The 20833-nt window shown below is 33.7% G+C and overlaps 1 long non-coding RNA gene across 1 annotated transcript; it reads left to right on the top strand.

The window, feature by feature from the left end:
• Window positions 1-1397: 1397 nt before the first annotated feature.
• LOC143224290 (uncharacterized) lies at window positions 1398-13717 on the top strand. Its single transcript, XR_013013317.1, has 3 exons — window positions 1398-1631; window positions 11699-11861; window positions 13621-13717. It is a non-coding gene; the product is annotated as an uncharacterized LOC143224290 (long non-coding RNA).
• The last annotated feature ends 7116 nt before the right edge of the window (window positions 13718-20833 follow it).

Below are 20833 nucleotides of genomic sequence, written 5' to 3'. Positions count from 1 at the left end.
AAGATTCCCGAGAGTAAGAATCAACAACTTACTGTTTGTGTATATAAAATACTATTGACTGCCAGTACTATTGCCATCTGAATTTTCTGAGAACCTCGCCTTAAAGTTTGTAAATCGAAGGACAAAGAGACAGTTTAATATGACTGGTGTGCTACAGTTAGTATAGTATAAACCTCGGAAGCTATAACTGTAATAAACGCTTATTAACAGGAAAACTACAGATATATGACCAGGAACGTTTATAGATATCGCACATTACAAAAGGTTTAACTTCAGTTAATTAACTTTGGACGTTAGTATTTCTACAAGGATTTTATACATTTTCGTCAGTGAAAAAGCTCACGTGTGAAGAAGCTAATTAGCTACCAGTTCAGTAAAGTACATCTGTGTACTATGATACAGTTAATTCGCTAATCGTGAACCGTTGACAAAAGATTCATTTTCAGAGAAGATAGAAGGCTCGGTGTTGTTTGTAAGTTTGTAATAACCGCTATTATAAATTGTATTATTGTTCACCTATTAAAATATTTTTGTATTAGGAAAGAAAATTGTATCAGTCTTGTTGGTAAATATTATAAATTTAATATATATCGATGTTCAATTCACTTCTAAATTCAAATTCAAATTTTCCGCTACCTGAAATCGTAATACATAACATAATATAAATCGGAGACTCGTCCAATATAAAGTGTGATACCTAACACATAGCTCAAGTTTATAATTAATAAATTCAGAGCTCCAGGTTGTGTTTTTTTTTACAAATTAGCGCTATATGTTATAAAATATCGATATTTTTTAATATTCTTCTATTTTTTGTTCATACACGCGTATCAAAACAAGACAATTAACATCATAAACCATCATACGTAATGCAGAGTCACTGAGGGCATATTAAATTATTTTAAATTTAATTTTTTACTAGATTACTTCGTGCGTTTTAATGAAGTGATATTTTGTTGTAAATACCTTTATAACTCATAACTTGTTCCGTTATTTTTCTCGCGTATTTGAGCTTTCTTATTCGGCATGCACAATAAGAAGTATAATACTTTCAAGACAGAATAATAGACATTACGAACAATACCACGTTCAATGGCTTTAAAACGTTTTCTGACAAACTGGTTGACAAATTTTGAAAATATACATACGAAGGAATACTGAACATTGCATTTTTTCTAAGTATAAAATCAGTATGCAGCAACAGATAGTGTATAGTTAAGAAACCTTCGTCATAGTTTTATTCAATAATGACAGGTGACAGAGAAAAACAAAACCTTTGTTCTATGACGTAACGTCACATGGCAATAAATCAACCGATAATGAAACACCTCGATAATTGTTTACATCAGTAATATATTAAGTCAGTAACTAGTACATTTATAAACAATTCCGAAGAATATTAATTTTATAATTATAAAAGGCTTAAGTTTTTTTGATAAAATATAATTCAATTGATATTTATTAGGGCAGTGAAGTTAGGAATTTTGTTTAATTGTAAATGTATTCGGGGCCGACACGTTTCCTTTTGCCGTCTTTCCGGATAGGTTATTAGTATCTTAGCACTTAACAAATAGGCCTGGCTATTAGCAGTTTGATACCTAAGAACCTGCTGGACACTATAACAACGCAAAGTAATTTGTAATTAAATTAGTACAAAATTGCACAATCTAAGTCATTTGGTTCAAGTTGACTATCGCATCATTAAAATAACTCGAAAATTATTATAATATATGTAAGTAACTAAAAAAAAATTCATTAGACCTGTGATAATTAAATAAAAAACAAAATTTTAGGAGCTTAGCTTTTAATTGTCTTTATTCACATATCCTTATCCCCCTGTGAGAAATAATTAATAAGCATTATTGTTAACATCATTGTAGAGTACAGAAATACAAAAAACGTAACTTCATTTTACAAACAATCATACAAAAGTTATATTTAACTATACAAACACTGAGAACACGACATCTACATTTCTTACATTTTGATTTTGTTAATATCTTGAAAAGCAAACTTGATAAAATTCAAACAAGAATTTAATAGTCTAAGCCCAAAATAAAATTCAAAGGAATAATGTTTATGATGAACATTTTCAGACTACTAGAATTTAGTGGAGCAGTTTAAATTTGTAATAATAATAGTTTTGACAGATTGTTTTTCCTCAAATTTTAATGTAGGTGTTTGTCTCGAGTTTGTACTCTTTTTGAGCGCTGGCTCAATGACTTGAACTTTCTAGAAGGTTTACGAACGATATAAAACAGCAAGATACAACCAGGGGTTAAATTTTCAAAAGAAAAAAAGAAAAGAAAAGGTAGACCTACTTACTTGGAATAAATCTACGTGTAAGCATAAAAAAGTAACAAAGTAGCTAAAATAAGAACTGGTACTAATACTGTCTTAAAAAATAAGTTCCGTCACTGGTTACCCGCAAAACGTATCTTTGAATAGAACAAATTACCAAGTCTGTTACAACGCTGGATTGATTGAGTTAGCGGGTTTGTTAATCTTTTCTTGTGATAGTTCAAGTTTCGCGAATATTGAGAGTGTGTCTCGACAAAATTCAAGAAATACGAGAAGTATCGTACGTACGATAAAATTAGAAATAAGTGAGTGGTTAATGCTATATGTAAATTTAGAACTATCGTTAGTTCGTGAAACTGCGTGAGTTGTAAAACTCGTAGTAGAAGAAGTAAAATTCCTTTGTTATCATTAATTTTGTATTTGATCATACAGTGAAACACACGCAAAGAGGATAAGGTGCCTTTTGTTAATAATATTTGTATATTGTACCGAAGTTTTTCATTTCGTTATTTTAGTAATTATTCCAGTACATGGAATTTATTTTATTTTTATTAGGTCCGAATAATTTATTACTAAGTTGCGAAGGTTATTGGTAGTATATGTGACATTCACACACACACACACACACACAACCTTAGTAGAGAATAAATAAACAAACAAACGTGATTAGTTGTAACCTTGAAAATAATTTGAAATAGTGTGGGATGAAGCAACATGACAAAGGTTAAGAGCCTAACCACGTCTATCCTATAACATTAAGGTTAATACCCTAACTGCATCCTTAAATAATTCCAGTTTGAACGTGTTTAAAGGATGCTAATCTACATAAAAAGCCAGTGGAGGAATTGAATGTGTTTCTTCCCCGAGAAAAAAAAAAAAAGTCCGACCCGTAAAATGCACATAAGATTGTGCGTTAAGAACGCGTGAAACACCTGCTGGAAAGAACTCGCTAAGTAGAAATGAACACTTTTTTCTAATTGTTAAGGTTATTAGGTCGAAAGACTTGTAAACATGGTAGACTGGTTCAGAACCTGTAGTGGTCTATGTGCTGCATTTTAAGGTTGAAAAAAATAAACACCCAACAGATTAAATACAATGTCAGAATGGTAGTTGTTTTGTCAAAAGAAACCTGTTGTTTTTTTTTTCCGGACATCACGTGGATGTTTTTTGTTAGTGTTTGAGAAAGTCAGAGATACCTGTTGAGAATTATATTTTAAAAAGTCGACAAGCAAACAAATGGAATGGAGAGATTAAGATAAAGTGATGCAGCATGAATAATGATTATTTGTACTGTTGTCCCTACAAGGAATACTAAAACTGAGAGGGCGGGAACTTTCGGTAGCATCTGCAGTTGTTCAGTTGCAAATTAAAGAACGCCGAAAAGAACGGTTGAAGAAAACTTTAAATTGAAAAAAAAACACACATGAAAAAGTTATTCAAGAAAAAAACCCGTCGAATTTCAGTTGTTTGTCATACAATATAATTATTTGAAGATAAATTTATAGAATGTAAATTATAAATAAATTGAAATAATCGTCTGGCCAACTTACCCACTATAAGTATCTCTAATATTAACGAGAAGACCCTTAGCACCAAACGTGATTAATGTTACTGACTATGACATCTTAGAATGTATATACAATTATAGGTCAACCCTTAAGAACACTCTCAGAGAAACAAGCCAGTAATTGTTATGCTAAATATTACAGATAAACAGACAGACATTTATCATAAGTAAGTGGGATCCATAACAGAACAAATTATAGTGTTTTTTGCTGTGCCATAATAACGAAAACTGTGATTTCAATAGTATTAATTACAAGAAACACAGTAATAAACAATTATAAATGACATAAGATAACATGTAATGTGTGAAAAAAAAATCTTTAAAATTTAGAACTAAGAGTAAAATCAAACGTTTTATTGTAGATCTATATTTGTAAATACGGAATTAGATTAACAGGATAAACAGAACACCTTTGAAGAAAGTATTGGAAATTTTAGGAACTGACAAAACTAAGGAAAATATATAAATTTAATAGTTAAAAACAAAGCAAAACAAACAGTTTATATATTTTTGGGCCACGTGGAATTTATATAAAAAATATGGACACTTGATGAAGGTGAAAGGAGAAAGAAAGATGGAAAATATGAAGAGAGCAGGGTTTATCATGTATGAAAAGATAAAAAGAATGTTAAACGATCAATGTTTTGGTACGCAGAGAACGTGTGTATGTGTACGTTCTCGTGTTCGCTGGTGTAGTTGCGTGGAAAGGCAGACCATAGCTGATTGTTTGTATGTTTGTTTTTTGAATTTCGCACAAAGCTACTCGAGGGCTATCTGTGCTAGCCGTCCCTAATTTAGCAGTGTAAGACGAGAGGGAAGGCAGCTAGTCATCACCACCCACCGCCAACTCTTTGGCTACTCTTTTACCAACGAATAGTGGGATTGACCGTCACATTATAACGCCCCAACGGCTGAAAGGGCGAGCATGTTTGGCGCGACGGGGATGCGAACTCGCGACCCTCCGATTATGAGTAGCACGCCTTAACACGCTTGGCCATGCCGGGCCACCATAGCTGATGTCGTGAAGTATTTTGAGACTATACAGAAGAAAAATTGGTTTAACTCAATATCGACATGTAAGTAATACATCATATTTTTACATGCTTATTCTTTATTTACTTTTCATATTCTATTGAATACTGATAGCGTAAAGGAAAAATGAACATTAATAAAGTTTCTTTTACAGAAGTTTCATTTTCTGACTTCCGGTCTGAATGTTTCGAGAACTTCAAAAATGGTATGATTTCAGATAAACTTGCAAGAAAATTGACGACGAAAAGTATTATCCCAACTTGGGATTATGATGATAATAAGAAAACACGTGGGCAGTTATATACTGTTAATGTATACGTTTATTTTTCATCTCGCACAGGAAACAGTTTATTGTCCTTTTTTGTTTCTTCAGTTGTTTGTTTTCACTTGTAGATAGTGACAGATAGTGGACATATTTCCTTAATAACGATAAGATTTCTTGAGGAAAAATAAATACGTCAGTAGATACCTGAAATTTGCTTTTGTTCACTAAATAACTTCATCTAAGTATAGATATATATGTATATTTAACCGTTGATTTTGCTTGTTATTAAGCACAAAGCTGTAAAAGGGCTATCTGTGCTCTGCCCGCCACGAGTATCGAATTCCGGTTTCTACAGATATAAGTCCACAGACATACCGCTGTGCCACTGACAGGTGGCATATTTAACCGTAAGAACCTAAATATACATCATAATTATACATAGATGCTTCTTATTAAGATTTGGAATTCTTTAATTCGGTAGAAAGTGTGACGTGATAGGTAGAACTAGAAGACCAAGAACTAGTAAAACGAAATGTTTAAGTGGAATACTGAGGGTTGAGTACATTATATTAAAACGATTTTTAATAAACAGTTCACCAAGTCACATGAAAACCACACTTGATGTAGAATCGCGGTGGAACGGAAATTATGAGAACTTTCTATTTGCATTTTGATAGGTAATTAGGATGCCACAGAAAATTGACCGCTCCTATGAAGTTTCTGTAACAGCCTTTTATGACGCAGAATATTCATATACTCAGATCATAAATATATGTTCATATTGGAAACACATGAATATGGATCAGCTTGGGGATCAGGACCACCCAGAAAAGTACTTGACAATACGTTATGCCTGGTCTCGGCATGACCAGGTGGTTAAGGCACTCGACTTGTAATCCGAGGGTCACGTGTTCGAATCTCCGTCACACCAAACATGCTCGCTCTTTCAGCCGTGGGGGCGTTATAATGTTACAGTCAATCCCTGTATTCGTTGGTAAAAGAGTAGCCTAAGAGCTACCGGTGGATGGTGATGACTAGCTGTCTTTCCTCTAGTCTTACGCTGTAAAATTAGGGACGGCTAGCGCGGATAGCCTTCGTGTAGCTTTGCGCGAAATTCAAAACAAACGACATCCAAACCAAGTTATAACCACCCATAACAAACAAAGTACTGATACTTGCAAAAAGTGAGAACGTATGAACAGAAATGTCAGTGGCGAAATCCGCTTGTGTGTCTCAGACAACAGTATACAACCTGGTCAAGAATAGTCTTTGTTTGGAAAAGCAACAGAAGTAACCTGTACACAAGTTACTTTCATGACCTATCTGTTCAACTGTCACATACCTCAAGCTGCTGGAGAATGAAATTGGCATTCATGCTTTGCCCAAGACACATTATCTATGGATTTCTGTACGACTGCCCTGTTGAAACTGGCATTTTGAAACTTTCATTATCGTAAACTTGGTAGTTAATAGAAAGCAAGCAGGAAGAGGTGGCGTGCTTTCGGAATGATAGCCTTACAACGAAACATTTTGGAATGGAAACTACGCTGCATAATATATGGCCGTCAAATTGAGCATGATCGGACGGACGTTACGACAAGAGCTTTAACGACATGGCGAAGCTCCAAGATAGTTTTCATATAAGGTACTCAACATACGTATAATACGAAAGTACATTGAGCGTAAAATTAAAATATGTAACAGAGCATTATAGGAAGTTTTGTGGTTCTTCATGTTTTCCTCAACTAATAAACAAACAACAACACATATAACATGAATACCTGATGAGGGAATCAGCATAGAATTGTTTCAATACGAAGAATAACATCTGAAGAAAACCATTTTAGAAACATTCTTGATGAGAATAAGAAGTCAACGTTGTGTCAGAACATAAAAGTTTATATGTTCTAAAATGTAAGTTGATTGAAAAAAAATAAACATTTATTGCAAACCTAATGGCCATATTCAACAGTCCAATACAAAATTATAGCTACTTTCAGGAGAAGCGACAAAACAGCAGAGACTTCATATAAGCTGACATAAACTTAGCCTTAAAAACTTCACCCAGCATGATTATCAAATAGCAACAGAATGATATTTGTGATAAATTGTAAAAGAGTTATGTTTGAAAACTGTTTAATTTATTCATTTTTAAAGAAAACTTTGATCGTATTATATGTTATCATATTATATCCCATAAAGCTGCAGAGGGCAAATAAAAGTTTGGGGTTAATTGCACCTTTGTCCCATGGCAAACGCCACCGCTGGAGACCACAGAAACTTTGGCCACCTGGCATATAGTAGATTAAACATTTCTAACATTTAATATGCCTGCGTTTTAAATATGCATGTTCGAATATACTTGCAGGAAAATATAAAATTCCTGTAATAAGTTATACGGTATCTAGTCTGTGCAGTTTTATGGTATTTTTAAAACATGAATATGTAGCTGATGCCATATCCAATTTTCCTATCTAATCTCTTACTGAATAGTATGAAACTGACAAATGCATTTATGGCAAAGTTATTAAAACTATTCGCCGCCGATTGAAGGCATCCAGTCAGAAGTTCCCTACTACCCACCATCCATACTGAGGTATTACCTATCACTCTCATAACGCAGTCACAGCTTAGAGTGAGCGAAGTATTTTGTGGTATCATACCGAGTGGAGCCCAGTTCATCAGTTCTGAAATCAAAAAGTATTACCATGGGCTCTCTGGAGAGACCAGTATTAACTTTACGGACATAAAGTGCTAAAATCTAGGGTTCGATATCCTGCGATGAAGAAGATAGTCCGTTGCAGAACTTTGAACTAAGAAAACAATATCTTTACTACAGGGTCAATTGACAGATGATAACTGTTGATTCCGGTCTATTTTGTATACAATATAGAGAAATTGTGAGGTCGTAAATCAAAGCCTAATCAAGTAAAGCCAGCATATCGTTAAAAAATCTGATTAATACCGTATATTTAGTCAGTAGAGATAAAATCAAGAAAAAACAAGATGGAATAACTATTATCGCTTAAACACCTTTTGATGGTGAAATGTGATTACAGTTGATTATATTTGTAACAAGGCAGTAGTATTAGGTTTACTGGATTTTTAAACACTACGTTATTTATTCGGTTCTTTACCTGCTTACAGAGATAAAAAGTGAATAATAGTGACCTAACCACAATATGTCTACTACAATCATCGATCTCGACAAATTTAGTCAATAACAGAGCTCATTAGACTATGCTAGTCGAATAAATGATTTATATTAATAGTGTTCTGACTACTAATATGTTTTTTCTATCCCAGCCGTTCTAAAGAACTTCGTCATCGAGCGAAACGTGTCGTTGTCAGTGGATATGGAAGACATAACGTGGTGGGAATGCTATTAAAAGCTATTTTTCTTGGAAAATTTCTAAAGGATCAAATAAAGATTGTCGCGTTTAAAATATAACTAATTAATAAAGTGATGTATAGTAATACTAGAATTTTCTTTGGAATTTTCGAAATCCTGTAAGGGAATATATATTTGAAAAAATGCGATTTACCTATTCATGTATATGTCTATGTACAAACATTTGGGATCGATAAATTAGCCCTCTAGTGTGTTAATTGTAAGTCTGCAGACTTACGACACTAAAAATCGGGTTACGATACCCATCGTGTGGCTTTGTGCTCAATAATAAACCAAACAAAAAACAGTGAATAAATTCGACAAATATTTTATTTCATTTTTTGTACAGGTACAAGTTAGTGTATCAAAATAACCAACTTATTTCTAGAAAAAAAAATGTTTAGTATTTATGAAAGTGTACTAACAAGTTTTAAAGAATTTAATAAAGCTTACGGTGTGGCCATCCGTTACAACATAGGTTAAAACGTATATAATAAATGCAACTTTTCAGGCGGGTATAAACACGCCGCCAAGAAACACTAACGAATGTCTAACGTCCAACAGAGCTTAGATTATCGTTTAATTAATTAGTCTTTCCTAACAAGATGTGTCTCAATAATAAAAAAAAAGGTTTATGTAGAGGATCGTAAATGTCTAGTTTACAACCTCCACCCTTTTTTTACAATTTCCTTGATCATGAGGCATAAATCTGTAGAAGTCTGAACTAATAATGTTTGTGTAAGTTAGAATCTTCTGAAAGATCAGGCCCGGCATGGCCAAGCGTGTTAAGGCGTGCGACTCATAATCGGAGTGTCGCGAGTTCGCATCCCCGTCGCGCCAAACATGCTCGCCCTTTCAGCCGTGGGGGCGTTATAATGTGACGGCCAATCCCACTATTCGTTGGTAAAAGAGTAGCTCAAGAGTTGGCGGTGGATGATGATGACTAGCTGCCTTCCCTCTAGTCTTACATTGCTAAATTAGGGACGGTTAGCACAGATAGCTCTCGAGTAGTTTTGCGCGAAATTCAAAAATCAAACAAAACAAACAAACAATCTAAATGATCCAGATTTTTTCATGACGTGATATATGTGGACCGCGTGAAAGGTACACACTTGGATACGAAAGCGTAAAATAATAATGATGGTATACAATAAATCAATAAATGTAACTCTTGTTACTTTACCGAGCTTGTTCCTAGGACTTTTGATTGGTGTTTTGTACTGTTATTTAACTGCACATTCAAATATACTAGATGTATTTTTGCAAGGTCTCCAAAAATGTTCTGTTTCAAGAATAAATAAAACCAAAATTAAGATAAACTAATATATTAAATTCTTGCTTTTGAAGATTATACGTCATACTGTGTTATAGCCTACGTTTTGCTGACCTTACGACAGTACAGATTGCAACGTTAGATGTCCCTTATGATACGACCTTTTATTGTCTATTGACTGGCTGATAGACAACACACTACTGTGTAGTGGTGCGGATGGTTAAAACAGGTGATTCTCAACGCGGCCTTGAGCCTCCTTTCAAAGGGAATTATAGATTATTTTAGTGTTTTAATAAGGTCGCATCTAAAATTTACACTATGCACATCTTACTATCATCGAATACAAAGTTACAACACGTTTTTCATGCGCAATGTACTTATTTATTTCACAACGAAATAAAATTACAAGACGCTTATTTTTCAGAGATTATGGAAAATTAATTTGTATACATGCTTATTTTTCATACACAAAAAGTATTTACTGCAATTGCAATCTGTGCTGTGAAACGTCAGGTTGGCTGCGCGACTAGAGGCAAAAGTTTCACCGAAACGTTATTTATATATGCAAGATAATGCTTTAAATGTTACAGTTTAAACACCGAAAAATTGCAAAATATGAGATAGTAATAGGCTTAAAAATTGTCTTAAAAATAATGTAAACTGCAGATGTTTTATTTTTTCTTCACGTTATTCCGTTATTCATAATGAAAACTTCTGAGGTAAAATACACTTTTGTTATACCTAAGTGAGCAGTAATAACACTAGGAATATACTTTAAGTCTGGTTTTCAGTTTTTATTTACTGAAATACCTTCATTAGTTTTCGTCTGATGTATTCACTTAATAATTCGCTCAGAACTGGTATTGCTTGGAGTTTCTGTTCGTAGTTTATCATTGTATAGATATGTTAGCGTTTTTCTTATTTTGAGCAGAGACGAAACAAAATCCTTTCTTTTGAGTTGGGACGTTGAAGAACCCAAAACATCGGAGTTGTTTAATCTGATGAACATTATAAGTTAATTTATCTATAATATTTACATTTTTAGTTAGCGAAAGGGATTTCATATTTCAAAAATGGAGGTATGCTCAGAATGTAAGATTTCCGCATCTGATTATGAAGAAAACATAAGTGTTCGTTCAGGTATTAAGTGCTTAACATTTAAACCGAAAACTCAGTGTTTAAACACAACACGTGCAAAAGTAATTATACTAAGGTGTTACAGTTTTATAAAGTTATTGTGACAATAATAACAAACTGCGTTTGTTCTATACCACGTGCTGTCATCATGATAAACACGGATAGCTTTATTCAGTTTTTAAACTCTGGTTATATTAATAAAGAAAGCGAGTTTATAAATTATTTCATGCTTATGTTATAATGAAAATCATATAAATGCGAATAAAATGTGTAATATACACAATGGAAAAAGTACACGATTTACGTTATTTCATTTTGCACTGTTCAAGGGTAAGCTTGAAGGCTTATAACTTTAAAACGTGTAGTTTTATATTAAAGGACACGTACAAGTATTTCGAGTACGAAATGTTTTAAGATGGAAGTTGTGTTCGATATTACTCTGTACCACTGGAAACAAAGCACAATGAAAAAGAAAACAATGTTCATTGTATATACGGGGTTGTTACAGAAAGGTTGCATGTAACTGACATCATCCGCTCTAAAAACTTTCCAAGATACAAAAAACAGTATTATATATAATTTCGTACAAAAATGGTTTTATATTGCTTTAAACCTTGTGCTACTACATTTATACTTAAATAGTGACATAAGTTTCGTAAATCATTTTCTATCACAAATTGTAAAAGTATTCGTTATAATTAAGAAAAGACATGTTGTTCCTTTTCCTTTCAGGCTCGGCATGGCCAGGTGGTTAAGCCACTCGACTCGTAATCTGAGGGTCGCGGGTTTGAATCCCCGTCACACCAAACATACTCGCCCTTTCAGCCGTGAGGGCGTTATAAAGTTATGGTCAATCCCACTCTTTGTTGGTAATAGAGTATCCGAAAAACTGACGGTAGGTGGTGATAACTAAGTGCCTTTCCCCTAGTCTTACTCTGCTAAATTAGGGACGGCTATCGCAGATAACTCCCGTGTAACTTTGCTCGAAATTCAAACAAAATATTTTTCTTTTTAAGAGATAAAAGTGCACTGATTATAAATAACACTTCATTGATCTTATAAATAAGCTTAATGGTATTTTTGTCTACAGAAATAATTTTATTAAGATATCGCTGTTACATCTACTCTGCAAAACTTAAGTTGTTTTACATAAGTTTTGGTTTTCGTAATTATTCACATGAATAAGTTTATGACAACAACAGATATCAACGATTGAATTAAATTTTAACAGATCCTTATGTGCAAGTCTTTCTAAACCACATTTAAAAAATTATATTTAATCGAACTTTTTAAAAGATTCTTTCAGGCCTTTCAGAGTCAACCTTTATTAGTGAACCAATCATAAAAAAACACTGTTCTGACGTAGTCAAACGTCACATGATAAAAAGAATAACCTTCATTTCGGCGAATACTTATTAAGGGCGTTTCCTTCTTTGGCCTCTTTTTCCACTCCCTTCATTTTTACCAGCTTACGTGGTATTTACCCACCACGCTTTAGAAATATATTTTTGTCACCTACAGTTTAAATCCGTGGGACAATACTCAATAGTTTTCAGGTATAGGTACAGGGCTCTTTTTATTTTAGTTACTGCCTACACAGCGGCCCACGATTTCACTAGGAGTCGCTGCAGTTAGTTACTTTGTCACATAAAATCCTTCACGTTGTAAATGATAATAATATTCTCTTTTCGATAGAGATTATATACTAAAATATATTCGTTGCATTATTTCATATACACCTAAACTAAATTTGAACTAAAAATTTCGACTTATGTATGTTTAATTTCTAGAGCCTGTAAGAAAATGCCAGCTGGTTAGGTCAAGTAGTAGTAAACTGTGATGCATTGTTTGTCTGTTTTGTTTTTTGGAATTACGCACACAGCTACTCGAGGGCTATCTGTGCTAGCCGTCCCTAATTTAGCAGTGTAAGACTAGGGGAAAGGCACTTAGTCATCACCACCCACCGCCAACTCTTGGGCTACTCTTTTACCAACGAATAGTGGGATTGACCGTCACATTATAACGCCCCCACGGCTGGGAGGGCGAGCATGTTTGGCGCGACTCGGGCGCGAACCCGCGATCCTCAGATTACGAAGCGCACGCCTTAACGCGCTAGGCCATGCCAGGCCGTTAAAATGTGATGCAAGAAATATCATAGTTATACGATGTTTCGCTGAGTACGTCAATATAGTACTAATATTTCATAATTATATTTATATGTTTTTCAATTATTTATAATTGGGCCCAGCATGGCCAGGTGGGTTAAGGCATTGGACTCGTAATCTGAGGGTCGCGGGACCGAATTCTCGTCGCACCAAACATGCTTGCCCTTTCAGCCGTAGAGGTGCTATAATGTGACGGTCAATCCCACTATTATTTGGTAAAGGAGTAACCTAAGAGTTGGCGGTGGGTGGTGATGACTAGCTGCTTTCCTTCTAGTCATACACTGCGAAATTAGGGACGGCGAGCGCAGATAACCCTCGAGTAGCTTTGCGCGAAATTCAAAAACAAAACTTCCATCACCATACTAGGATTATAAATGTGATTTGATTTCTTATGACAGCTATTGTAACAAAAGGGTTAAAACTACTTATAAATTTAACCGTTATACAACTTTGTCAATTTCTAGTTAACAAATTCTGTATTCGAAACAGGTTCGGTGACGGTAAAGATCGAATGATCATCCGCTGGTACAGTGGTAAGTTTTCGGATTTACAACGTTAAAGTCAGGAATTAGTTTCCCTCGGTGGATAGCCCAATATGGCTTTGCTATGTGAAAACACACACAAAGATCGAATGTTGATATTGTGACGTGAAAGAAAAGATAGCACAACAATTTACTAGACAAAAAAAAAGTAATTTCTTATTTGAAAATTCATTAAATTTCGTACTCATTCAAGTAAGTTTTATTCGTTTAGGCCCAGTTTAGGCAAATAGAAACAACCCAGTATAACGTGTCACGAAATTGTCTTTGATTCATGATGAAAATTTTGAAACAAGACTTTAGTTTTAGTGTGAAAAAAAATAAAAAAAATGAAAGAGAAAAAGAAATTGATAATTAATCTTTTCATGTATATCAAGTTGAATGTAAATGATTATAATTTATTTGTTTTTGTACACTTACTTCAAATTACCGATCGATGTTTACGATTTACAGTAACTTATAAATGATTTACGACAGAATAAGGCGCCATTTTTTATTATGAACCTCACGTAATCCATATGTTTCTAGTGTTTACAATACGTGGATCAGGATAACAGTAATTAGGTTAGATCAATAGATTGGAATGTAGAGGTTATACGGTCACGTGACTGAAAGCGGAACTAGTTCCACCATCTGTCATTTTGGACGTAAACATTACGATTTTCTCTACTGTTACGTCACATTATGCACAGGAAAACTTTGCGTTTAGCGCTATATTTGGCGTTTTATGGCACAAATCAACTAGACTATTTGCGTTTAGCGCTTTTACAAAGGATCTAGATGAATATTTTAAAATCGTACAAAGTAAAATGTTAACAAGTTATGATAGACCCGTACTGTATTCTCCCAACAATGACCACTAGTTTAGCTAACGCTTCATTAGTGATGTTGACAAATAGAGACACAATTCTGGACATTTTCCACATGGAATACCCAAATATTTTCATTTACTTAATTTTTAATTTTAGCATCTCATACTGAAGGCATACAAAGCTTTAGATACTTGTAAATGATTTATGACAGTCTAGGAGAACAGTGTCAGACTATAGAGAGTGTACGACTAGTCAGTTTTAGTGATCTACTTAAAGATAAAGAACTGGTACAAAAACTGTTAAAGTAGACCTAGATGGCTTCTAATTAATCACCTTTATTTAATTAACAGTATTTCACGTGTTATTACGATTGGTATCGTTCTAACTTGTTTACGAGGTTGTTTGCTAGCGTTGCTTACGTTAATAGATATATTTTTATTAGGCCTAGAATGTAGATCTAATTATATTATATCTATATTTGCATTTTATAGGCCTTATACTAGTAAAGCTTTCAATGCATGATTTTATCCAAATATTCAAACAAACACTGCAAAGCATCATCTTCTGGCTCCTAAATATACTCATAGTTTCTGAGATAATATAATTTGTCAGAGTACATAGATATGTGTGTAATAAATAGGGTTTAATGTGTTAAATTAACTCAACAGTGGCAGTTTACAGCAAACTTTACATTTTCATATTTGTGAAGTTGTATCCAGTTTGACAATAAAATGGTAAAAACATTAGGATTAAAACGGTTGTTAAATTACTAGTAGTTCATACATTGAGATATGTATGCATTAATGGTGTGTATTAGACCACATTTAAACTTTTTGGGTAGAGATGGGTTATAATATTAAGTGAATTTGTCTGGAATTGTATCGAGAAACAGTTCTCTGTTCCAGACCATACACTGAGTCGTTTGTGTTGATAGTATTAATATTCATGATATTACATTGTTTGAAAGAAAGTAGTTTTAATAGAACATTAATGTGTTTATAGGTATGTCGTTCACATCAACTGTCCAACAGCTCTTTGAGTGTTTGGATTACAGTTTAACTAGAAGTCTAGATTTGATTGCACATTGCACGTGTGTAGCAAGATTAGAAAAGTGTTGTTTCCATGTAGCAGCCACATTATTCTACATGGATACAGCAATAAAGATGACTAAAGGTCAGGCCTGCACTTCATACAACCAATTAGAATTATTACACGATTAAGTTCTAATAATTTAACTTCCAGGTTCACCATAATTTCACTAGTTTAATGGTACGTCTAATATGGTGGAATAAAGGTGGTCCACTGCATAACCTCTGTTGGTAACGCAAAGATAACTCGAAGAAAAATCAAATAAAGTACCTTGTAATGTAATCATAGTCTCTAACCAGCAACCAAAGTAGCTTACACTTAATGATAGACTTTTGTGAAACATTAAGCGAATTATACTGTGTGATATTAGAGACAAAACTTTAATAAGTTTGCATTTTTGCAATTAACACATACACGACCAACACACAACATAAAGCGAAGTTAATTACCAGTATATTTATTAACACATAAACATTGTTTATACTTATGTTTTCAAAATCGATCCAAACATTTAATTCGTATTATATAAAAACAATCTTTTAAAACAATATTAGAACGTCAACAGTTTTATAGCTTAAAGAAAATTCAGTTCCATACACATACTAATATTTGGTTTTGGTATGGTTGTTAAGCACAAAGCTACACAAAGGGCTATTTATGCTTTGCTCATTATGGGAATCGAAACCGAATTTTTAGGTCGTAAGCCTGAATATTTAATGTTGAGCCACAGGTGAAGCTAGCATTTATCCTGTTTTCTTAACATGTTGTAATTCTACATAGTTACGTTCATAAACAGTACAAGACAGTATCACTTTTTAATTTTTTTTATAAAATAGTCATTCAGTTGTAGTAAGTAAGATATATGTAAACAAAAAAATGCGTAGAAATCCGCATAATACAACGGATAATGCTGTTTAATCTTTACCTTGGTTTTATAAATGAGTTGCACATTTTATTATAAATTTACTCTGGTTCTCAATAATCTGGTATCGAATATGATTTAGTTATAATTAAAAATAAAACAACAAGTAAAAAACTACGAGCTGAAAATTATAGCGATGGGGTGGGAGAGTGTGTTGGTGGTGTGGGTGAACAGTATGTTTTTTAATAACCAAGTAAAGCGCCACATTGGGAGAAAATGCAGTTTTACTAGTGACTGACTTGTACTGAATACAAATACAATTTCCGAACTAAATTGTTTTCAACAACTTTTAATAAATTAATGCTATTAGGTGTCAGAGGTAAACTGTGGGCTCTTGGGATAGCCTTCTGGGAACTACCCTATTATTATGTATGCGTATCTATTGTTTTGCAATAAAAATTAATGTATGACCATGACTCGAAATGGCAGTTATTTTTGGGTAATATATTTTACGAAAAAAACGATAGTTGTTTATATTTTGTTTTCGCATTCAGCTAACTGAAAGTGCAATCTCTCAACTCTAACTATTTTCTTGTCCATCCAGGTAACACAAACATACAGCTAACTCAAAAAGCGGGCGCAGCATTGCCAGGTTGTTAAGGCGCTCGACATCTAATCCTAGGGTCACGGGTTCGAATCAAAGTGAAATAAACAAATCCAAAATTAAAGTAGCGTTGATGATTGACAATGACGTTTGTTAAAAAAAATGAAAAGTAAATTATTTTTGTGCACTTAGTTGACAATAAGTAACGTTAAAAGGCAAAATATGGCGTAGCATGAAACATGAATAGGTTTAACATTTGCGATAAAAAAAAATCATATAAACTGCATTTTTTCAACATTCTTCTGAATTTATCTAATTACTGGGTCCGGTATGGGCAGGTGAGTTAAGACGTTCGACTCGTAATCTGAGGGTCGCAAGTTCGAATTCCCGTCGCACCAAACATGCTCGCCCTTTCACCCGTGGGGGCGTATAATGTGACGATCAATCCCAATATTCGTTGGTAAAAAAGTAGCCCAAGAGTTGGCGGTGGGTGGTGATGACTAGCTGCCTTCCCTCTAGTCTTACACTGCTAAATTAGGGACGGACAGCACAGATAGCCCTCGCGTAGCTTTGGGCGAAATTCATAACAAACAACCTTAAAAAGCAGGTTTTGCTTTCCTAATAGTAAATAATTTAACATTTGTTGTAGAAAATTGATTGAAATTGTAGTTTTTGTGTCACAGTTTTCTTATTTTGCCTATTTTTTATTCCATTCCTATTTTCCCACAGTTCTGATTTGGAATATTAATTAGATTTGTTTGTTTGTTTTGAATTTCACGCAAAGGTACACGAGGGCTATCTGCGCTAGCCGTCCCTAATTTAGCAGTGTAAGACTAGAGGGAAGGCAGCTAGTCATTACCACCCACCGCCAACTCTTGGGCTACTTTATTACCAACGAATATTGGGATTGATCGTCACATTATACGCCCCCACGGGTGAAAGGGCGAGCATGTTTGGTGCGACGGGAATTCGAACTTGCGACCCTCAGATTACGAGTCGAACGTCTTAACTCACCTGCCCATACCGGACCCAGTAATTAGATAAATTCAGAAGAATGTTGAAAAAATGCAGTTTATATGATTTTTTTTTATCGCAAATGTTAAGCCTATTCATGTTTCATGCTACGCCATATTTTGCCTTTTAACGTTACTTATTGTCAACTAAGTGCACACAAATAATTTACTTTTCATTTTTTTTAACAAACGTCATTATCAATCATCAACACTACTTTAATTTTGGATTTGTTTATTTCACTTTGTGTGTATTAGAGCCAATCTAATTCCAATCTAATAGGAGACGAACAGAAATATCTGCCATTATTGGAAACTTATCTAGATATTAGCCAAAATACAACGTCTGCCATCTATTGGCCACAAGCTACCCTATGAAATAAAATGAGTGTTGAATATGTTTTAATCTAAATAAGTGTTTAGCGGTAAGTTTGAAAGCTAAATGTTAATAATCGTGTTTAGATATTTGTGGTGGACAGAACACAGATAGCTCATTTTGTAGTTGTGGTTAAGTAACATAATACAAACAAACTTTGGATATTTTTATATTACAAACAATGAAAATAAGAAGACTGACTGTGCTGCCCCCGCTAGTACAGCGGTAAGTCTACGGATTTACAACGCTAAAATCAGGGGTTTTATTCCCCTCGGTGGGCTCACCAGTTAGCCTGATGTGGCTTTGCTATATAAGAAAACACTAACTGTTCTCATACAAGAGTGTATACTCTTGAAGGGCGGCTTCTACCTCATCAGGAAAACAAAAATTCAGAAAGACTGAAAAGTTTTGATAACCTGAGTTATAATTTTATGAGATATTAGTTTGCTAAACGTGAACTGTATTCCAGTACATTCTTATAACGAGTCTGCTCGGGGTTTGAGAATATGCCAATAAAATTACGCAAGAACATCATCAGGTACAACCAGATGGCTGATATCAAATGGCCTTCTGAGCTGTAATGAATTGGAAGCTGTCCAAGTAATGAGATTTTGGATGCTTATTTACCAACCTAAAAGAAAGGATGCGGTCATATCAACACATACCTTCTGTATAATAACCAAAGAGCTCTTGATGTGCAGCAGTGAAGTAGACGTTGTGTGGTAAACAGCTGATCAGGAAGAGGTGCTTAAGTTTGTTTGTTTTAGCGCAAAGCTACACAATAGGATATTTTGCACTCTGACTTTCACGGTAAATCGAACCCGGACGTAAGTGTTATAAGTCCTTCAAGCTACTGTTAATACACTGGGCGGGGGCAAGTTTCTAAGGAGTTGATTGTTATCAAACGGGACGAGTCTTAGATCTTACGATTCGGTTCACTAAATATTAGGCTACGCCTGACACAAGTGTTTTGTAGAATTGATTATTCAGAATCACAGGTGAAATATGTTATGTGTTTTCTATTATAATTTATCTCGGACGAGCCTCCAATTTATTATATTACGTATTACGGCTTAAAATAGCCTATATATGAGTTAAATTGTGATTTGGATATAGAAGTTAGTTAACTGTCAATTGGTATCAACTTTATGAAATTTGCCAACAAGATTTATACACACAGTTTTCTTTTTTAATACAAATGTATTTTAATATACAAACAATAATGCAATTTACAGTAATGGTTAGTACAAATAACGATTTATATACAAAAAGTATTACAAACTTACAAACGATATTGAGTCTTTTATCCGATCCAGAACTTTCTTGATATCTTATCGAGGGTTCACGACGAGTGAATTTATTCTGAATTTATATGGGTACAATTCATTTAACGGGGAGCTAGCTAACTCTTCACTGATCGCACGTGAGTTTTTCACCGCTAAAGTTATATAATGTATTTGGAAAAATACTAATGTCCGATGTTAGCTCGCTGAAGTTAAACGGTTTGCAATGCTTGAAGTCTACAAACATTTTTGTTCAATATCCGAAGTTTCTCAATTAATAAGCATTAATCACAGTTATAGCTGCGAGGTTTATAGTACATCAACTGCGTACAACAGTTGATACAAAAACTGTTGTACAAAACAACAATATGCACTGAGAGGAACGTTTCGAGAAATTTTAGCTAAGAAAACAGTACTGGCATTTACATACATATATATTCCTTGTTGATTCTTACACTCGAGAATCGTTTGCAAATTTAGTGAACAGGCTAGAATTTCGCAATACACTTTTAACAGTATAACTACCTGTGTTTCTAGATATATATTGAACTGCAAGAAATATCGATATTAAAATAAATATATAATAGTAAATCCGTTACTGAAAGAAAATACATTTAAAAATAATTGTGATTTAAATTTTTATTTTTTTTGCTAGGTTTTAACCTTTACCTTAATAAAAAAGTTAATACGAGAGAAAAGTATTCAGTAACATTTAAAACTTAAAAGTTGTTTTCAGTAAATGTTTCGTAAACTAACTTTGCCTGTAAATTCATCAGAGAAGCGCTTTGATTATAAATAAATATTTTCGATATCCAATAATCCAAATGACACAACATCAGAAGAAGCAAGAACAATTTAAGAAAAAATGAAACATTTTTAACTATAAGATTTGAGTAGACCTTATATACCTTAAAAATCTTTACGTTTTACTCTAATGTATCGCAAAACATGAAGAACTTTAAGGGTGCACTTTAAAAACATAATTGCATAAATCACGCATAGATACTTTTTAATCCTACCTGAAAGGCATTTTTTATTTAGTTTTCTAGTCAGACTCATACATTCTTAGTTCAAGGCTAAACTAATGGGAGGATATTACATTTAGATAAACAGATTTTATATCAAAA

The sequence above is a fragment of the Tachypleus tridentatus genome, chromosome 8, assembly GCF_004210375.1.
Source record: "Tachypleus tridentatus isolate NWPU-2018 chromosome 8, ASM421037v1, whole genome shotgun sequence".
Lineage (NCBI taxonomy): Eukaryota > Metazoa > Arthropoda > Merostomata > Xiphosura > Limulidae > Tachypleus > Tachypleus tridentatus.
Note: the sequence above shows the minus strand (reverse complement) of the source record. Positions and strands in the feature narration are given on the sequence as shown.